Raw genomic sequence first — 7,830 nt, forward strand, 5'->3', positions numbered from 1 at the left:
AATGTTATTTATTTGTCTTTATATATATATATATTTTTTAAACATGGATTGAAATCATGGTCATTGTGTTATCAAATGATGATGTGGCATGTGAAACCTAGTCCTAAGTTTTCTGTTAGTTGCTCTACTTCTCAAAATTATGGCATTTTGATCTTATAGCACTCTTGTGCAAGTCTTTAAGAATATAAAAGAAATATCGCTAGGGACGCTAATCTTTCTGTTCAGTTGTTGTTGTCCTGGTTTTGGGTCACCTCCTGTGACTTTTCGCCCGGTCGGTTTACACATTGTTAAAAAGGCTTCTAATGTTTTTTTGAAGATAAATATTTGAACTATGACGTTTCAAAGTACCAAGCATCATACGCTTCAAGTTTCAAGTTATGTACCATGTACCATGCACCAACTACAACTATCAAGTTTCATTATGGAACCTGATACCAAACCCTAAATAAACTGACAAATCTAACACTAACAAGTTTTTTTGGTTTCTATGTCAGGCCCTAGTATTAACAAGCTTTTGATTTTCATATTTTTTGTAAAGTAGTAGATTTTACGCTAAGTGTCAGATTCTACATATCTTCTATCAACATATCTTGTATCAAATCAAGTACCAAGTTTCAAGTTGTAAGTACTAAGTACCAAATCAAGTACCAAGTACCAAGTACCAAGTACCTTATACCAAATCTAACACTAAAGAGGTTTTATTGTTTTCATGTTAATTTATTATAGTACCACAAAGTTCCACCAACCAATTAGTACCATGGACCATGTACCAAATGCAAGTACGAAGTTTCATTATGGAATCTACAACCAAATTAAAGTAAGGACCAAGTACCAAGTACCGACATGTACCAAGTACCAAGTATCAACATGTACTAAGTACCGACATGTACCAAGTTTTCTTTATTTTCATGTTAAACCCACATGTGCCGAGTTGTATGAAATAGGGACAAGTTTTTTTTTTTTAATTGTGGACTCTAGAAACGGTCCATCGGTGAGCGGTTTGAGCTCTTGTGAGCCCACATGGAATGTCCATGTACCAATGAGGCATATGGGCAAGCTATACGGCTCGCTAAGAGCTTAAACAACTCGTCGATATATGGATTTTTCTCAAAGTCCTTGAGCAAAAAACGCTCAGAAATAATACATCGGTTAACTGTTTGAGATCTCGGCGAGTCCTATAGCTTGCCCACATGCCTCTTTGGCATGCGGAAAAGCTATGTCGGCTCGCAAAATCTTAAATGGTTCGCCAATGGGCCGTTTCCAAAGTAGTCCCCGTCCAAAGTAGTCCACGAGCGCTTTTTTGGTCGTGGACGTCAAAAATGGTCGATCGGCGAGCTTAAGCTAGTAGATGGGTTAGTAGTAAGTGAGATGTCCGGCCAGTTGGCCTGAATCCCAACAAACTCCCACTTGAAGGCCAACGCAGCTTAAGTGACCTGGTATGTACAACCGCGAAGCAATCTAGTGGCTTCAACCTATACCCATCAACTCACTGCAATGTGTAAACCGCTCCAAAGCTAAGCCTTTCGTCAAAGCATCTGTTGGGTTGTCGTCAGTGTGTACCTTGACCAAATCAATGAGCATTTTGGCCAAGAAATCTCTCACGAGATGATACCTGACTTCAATGTGTTTCGATTTGGAGTGAAACACGGGATTCCTTGACAATGCAAGAGCACTCTGACTATCACAATATATCAATGGAGTCTCATCAATGCCAAGATTTCTGACTAAGAGAGATAACCATGTAGCCTCTTTACTTGCATCCGGCAATGCAACGTACTTTGCTTCCGTAGTGGAAGACAACGTACAATCTTGAGGACATGACCTCCAAGATACGGCTGCTCCAGCAAATATAAAGACATAGCCAGATGTCGATCTCCTATTGTCGACACAACCCGCATAGTCTGCATCCGCATAACCCACGATGGATGCATCATTGTTTCCGAAGCGTAACACCTGCCGACCGTACCTTTGAGTTACCTAAGAATGTGCTTCACTGCTTCCCAATGCTTTCTGCCAAGATTTTCCATATATCGGCTCACCACTCCATATATCGTCTTGTGGCCACCATAGCATACATGAGACTGCCCATTGCCGAAGAATATGGTACCTTAGCCATTTTAGCTCGCTCAGCATCAGATTTGGGTACATCTTCCTGCTGAGTTTCAAGAATGCCTGCATTGGGGTACTGAATGCTTTCCCCCCCCGCATATTGAAATGCTACAAAACTTTCTCAATGGATGTTTCCTAAGATAACTCAAGAATACAACGTTTGTGATCTCTTTTGATTCGCATGGCAAGAAAGTGTGTAGCATTTCCCAAATCTTTCATTGCAAAATTATTGCTAAGTGTTTTCTTCAAGTTGGCAATTTCTGCAATGGATTTCCCAGCTATAAGCATGTCATCAACATACAAAACTAGAATGATCATCGAGCCATCATCCAGCTTCCTTGTGTACAAGTAGTGATCCTCTTCGCTCCTTTGATATCCTTGAGACCTCATACATGCATCAAATTTATGATACCACTGCCGTGAGCCCTGCTTTAAGCCATAAAGTGCCTTTTTGAGCCTCTTCGCTCCTTTTATATCCTTGAGACCTCATACATGCATCAAATTTATGATACCACTGTCGTAAACCCTGCTTTAAGCCATAAAGTGCCTTTTTGAGCTTACATACTAGCTCCTCACGAGATGCGTTCTCCTGAACAAACCCTTCAGGCTACTGCATGTAAATATCCTCATCAAGATCCCCGTGAAGAAATGTTGTCTTCACATCCATTTGGACAAGTTCCATGTCCTCAATCGCTACAAGACCAAGTACGGTTCTAGGCATTGTCATCTTGACCACAGGCGAGAAGATTTCATCAAAATCGACTCCCTTTTGCTGTTTGAACCCTTTGGCTACAAGTCTAGCCTTGTACTTTGGATTTGGATCACTTGAGGTAAATTTCTTCTTGTAAACCCATTTGCAAGGTAAAACTTTTGCATCATTGGCAGTTCTACCAAGTCCTAAGTGTCATTAGACAGAATCAAGCTATACTCACATTCTATAGCCTGCTCCCACTTCACCACATCATCTGTCATCATGGCTTCTTGGTAGCAGCTTGGCTTACCGCAATCGGTCAACATGATGTAATCAAGACCTAGCTCGAAACGTGCAGGTGGACGAGAGACTCTAGTAGACCGTCTCACGCCTTGACCATTGCTATCCGCTCCCTCTGGAGCATTGCTAGTGGAAGGTACATCACTAGCCCGTTGAGTTGATTTCACTGTCTCTGAGGCAACATTTTCAAAAGTGACTCTCCGAATCTCTATTTCCTTGATAGGTTGATTATGCATCTTCGACTCATTGAAGATCACATATGAACTATGGATGAGTCGACCAGATTCTGGGTGCTAGAGACAATATCCCATCTCTCCATCTGAATCATATCCAATGAAAATACATTTTTGTGACTCTGGCTCTAACTTTTGTCGAAGTTGTTAAGGCACGTGACCATAAGCTTCACAACCAAAAACGCGTAGATGGTTATAGTGGGGCTTACGTTTAGACCATAAATCTTATGGAATCTCATAATTCAATGGCATACTAGGCGATCGATTTAGAATGTGCACTGCGGTCAAGATGGCTTTTGCCCAAAAGCCTTGTGTGAGATTTTCTCTAGAAAGCATGACTGTGACTCTTTCCTGAATTGTAGGATTCATGCACTCAACAACTCCATTATGAGTTGGTGTGTATGGTGCAGTAAACTACCTTTTAATACCCCTTTTAGCACAGAACACTACTACATTTGCCCCCCTATAGTGACGGCTACAACAACGAATTATCGTCGCATTAACGAGGGAAAAAGGCGTCGCTGTAGCCATCGCTACTGTACGTCGCATAAACGAGGCATGTAAAGAGGGCTATAGCGATGAGTTATCGTCGCACAAGAGGCGCGTAGCATAAGCAACGCGTGGCAAAATGGGTGGAATAAGGGACGCGTAGCATAAGCAGTGAGATGCTTAAGCGACGAATTGTTTTTTTTTTTAAAGACCGCATCAGTGACTCTTTGAACACGCAACGACTATATGACGTGCAGGTTTCATAAGTGATCTCTCTCCGCTCCCTCTCTCTCTCACACACATAGTACATACAACAATCTAGCTCTAGTGCTCTCTCTCTCTCTCTCTAGATATTCTACAGACACATACAAACTCTAGCTCTCGAGTGGAACACACACACCCACAAACTCTAACTCTCTCTCTCATGCCGGTGTTCTTGCATTTGTGATTGCTTTCGTTGCTCATATATTTGTTGGCATTTTGCATAGTAGTGCGGACGTTGATCGGACCGGTGCGTACGTAAGCAATATAAATTTACAATTTCGGCTTCAAGATGAATTATGGTAAACAACTCTCTCTCTCTCTCTCTCTCTCTCTTTTTGCTAATTTTGTAAGTAAGAACTTTAAATTAAATAAAAAATAGACGATTATATTTGTTTATTAAAAGTATGTATTAAAATAAAATAGCAGGCCCTCAAGCCAATATTAAATCTCGAACCCATGATTTCTATCATGTAGCAGACATTTCTATAAGTCCTAAATCGGCTCCCTTTGTTGAGTTAAGAAAATGGTTATTGATGTATAACAGAAATAATTCTTGAGTACACTTATTCTTTAATACAACAGAATAAGGAGTTGCACCAGGATAATGTTTCTATGTGCTCCATCCAAAGCAGGTCTCTCTCTCTCTGCTCTCGCACTTGCACTCGCACACGCTTCCCGCGACACCTTCACAACTAACCTGAAATAGATTTGTGAGATCAAAAACATCAAGAATACTCGTGATAAGAGTCTCCTTTTTTAGTCAAGTAAACCAATTTCTTACTCTTTAGTAGTCCAAGCATAATGTTCCTCTTGTTTAATTCACAGTGTGGACCTACAATAGCCGAGGACTTCTCAATAAACTATTTTTTAGCTTATGTTGATTCCTTGGTTTAGGTCATCAATTATTACCTCCACTTTTGGAATCCATAGGGATACCTCTTTTTGAGACAAAATAGCATGAATATTTTGAATCGATCTAAAAAGAATTCACTTTTCTTGCAATTGATTCTAAAACTTGTCATCCCTCAATGTCTAAGACACTAATTTCAGGATATCTTTGTGCTCTTATAAGGATGAAAATAGGATAAAGAGTTTTCCATATCATTCTACAAACTAAACAACTTGTGTTGTGATTTCCTTTTCTTCAGCGAGTGACATTTGCCGAACTTGTTAAGGAAACCTTCTTGACCAAGTTCAACCTTATGTGAATTATTTCCCCTTTTGGAGGCAATTCTTGTGGGGTGTCACTAAGACATAGATCATAAATTTGATCATGAAATTGACTTAAATTGAATTCCCTTTTCAATTATCTTAGGACATTAGAAGAGACAAGATCATGAGAAACATCAAGATTTGTATTCTTCTTCTTATTAACTTAGAGACACATCACTATAGCTCAACTTGAATTTAACAGCTCCTTTGAGGAACTTTAAAGACGTAGCCACATGGTCAAACCATGAAGCTACTAGAAAAACATCTGCAATCTAAAGTGGAGAGATAAATAAGCCTTCTCTATCCACATATCCATGAATATGGAGCCTAAGCTTACCAATTAGTGGAGCAGCTATAACTTTTTGGCCTTTGAAAGCTCCATCAACTTGTACGGAAGGACCTATCTTAGGAGCATGAGTCCAAACCCTAATAGCTAAATCTACAGATAGGAAGTTGTGTGTAATATCTAGATCCATCATGATCAATGCATCATGCTCTCTTTGTGTCAACTATACATAGCACTTGGGGCATTCACTCATCAAAATGTTGGGAAGAGTTAGTGATGATGATGCAAGTGGGTAAATATTTTGAATTGGAAAACTTCACGTTATGATTGCACCCCAAGGTGTGAGAAAAAGTAAATTTTGACATTCCACAAAATTACAATGGTGCTATAGCAACCTCATGGGGTATAGAGTAGGAAAACCAGGAAGAAGATCGTGCACAACGCACTTGGGATATGAAGCGGTGTCTCTTTTTCCACCCTAGAGTCCAAGGGATGAAGTTCAAGTAGAGAATTAAAAAAATTAAGGCATGGAAAGGGTTCCACAACATTGGGTACGTATTGTTCAAGACTTGTCAAAGAAAATACAAGAGCATGTTTGAGCATGCTGGGCAGAGGGCGGTCAAGGGTAGGTAGAGGCACACGTAGGCCATTGACTAGCCGGTGTTACAGTTGCAGGGAGGAGAAAGGAAATTATACTCTAGATTGGTTATATATTTCAAGGGAAATCGCAGGTATGTTTCCATTGTTTGGTAGAGATCAAGGGAAAGGGCCACTCAATGGTTAGAGGGAGTTACCAATCGATAATTTTGCACTACATGCTCGACCAAGTAATGAGTAAATTCATAGATTTGACAATATTGTAGTAGATAAATATGATGTCGCTGTTTTGGACAATAAGAGGCACTTGGAGAAAGGGAGGCAGAGAGAAAATGTGAAACCAAATCCTGCAAAGTCAAAGAGGGGATGGATGAAGGCAAAGACTATCCAAAGACTAGCAAGAGGAGAATGCACCATAGAATCAAAGAGATGGATTTCCAACTTGTGCGTGGTCATCCTCAATATGATCTAGTGAGTGATGTTAAAAATTAGAAGGCTAACATCATATTTGGGTATTTGTTGGTATTGAATCCTAAGTTGAGGAGACAATGGTCTATGAGTGTCAGTAGTAGGCTTCCACTAGTCAGGGAATATATGCATGCTATATAGAATTTGTTCTTAAGGGTAGGAAATCCAGTGGATGTCATTCTTCTCATTGATTCACTTAATGAGAAAAATATGCATATGCATGCATACATTGATGGTGGTGCCCAAATATGTGTTATGATAGAGGCTTCTACGAGGGATGCAATAGTTAAAGCTATGGTCAAATCAAATGTGCAGATGAGGATGGCCAATCATGACAAGGTGAGATGTTTGGGTGTAGTTTAGAATGTGAAGGTAAAGGTGATGGGCATTGAATGCCTCATAAGTATTTTGTGATGAAACCAGATGGTAATGCCTATCCTATTTTTCTATGAAGGCCATGGCTACTTGCAGTAGGAGCAAAATAGAATTAGGAAAGCAAGGTTCTCAGGATCTACCTGAGAAAGAGAACGACAGGCTAGTAGCATCCTTGGATTTGAATACGAGGGAGATCCATTTACATCCTATGGTAGGAGAATATGGAGATGATTCAATGACAAGCTATGAGTGTGCAATCCAATTGACATATGATGAAGAGTCAAGACCACAACAACCTTCTGAAGATTGATGCAAGTATGCTTGGAGTTACCATATACACTCCTTGAGCCGAAGAAGGTACATAGTCTCAAATTTTTAGTGTAGATGTTGTAGAGGTGAAGGGTATCTTAGGAGAAGATCTGACTACGAAAGAGGAAGAGGGTTATGTGAAGCTATTCACATCCTATCCTAATGTGTTTGCTATGGAGTACAAAGACCTATGAGGAGCTAAAGGGATGGAACATCAATTTTTTCTTAACAAGGGATATAAGCCAAGGGCATAGAAGCTACAAAGGCTAGGAGAGATCCAAAGGAAGCTTTATGGTAGGAGATCAACAAGCTACTTGACACAAGTACTATCTACCATGTGCAAGAATTTGAGTGGGGGGTTCTCCAGTTATCATTACATCAAAGAAGAATGGAAAATGGAGAGTGTGCTTCAATTATAAACCATTGAATGTTACTATGATGCAAAATGCCTATCCTTTTCCATTTCAAAACAAAATTTTGAACTAGGTAGTAGATTA

Source organism: Adiantum capillus-veneris, chromosome 11, assembly GCF_014529385.1.
Source record: "Adiantum capillus-veneris isolate H3 chromosome 11, ASM1452938v2, whole genome shotgun sequence".
Lineage (NCBI taxonomy): Eukaryota > Viridiplantae > Streptophyta > Polypodiopsida > Polypodiales > Pteridaceae > Adiantum > Adiantum capillus-veneris.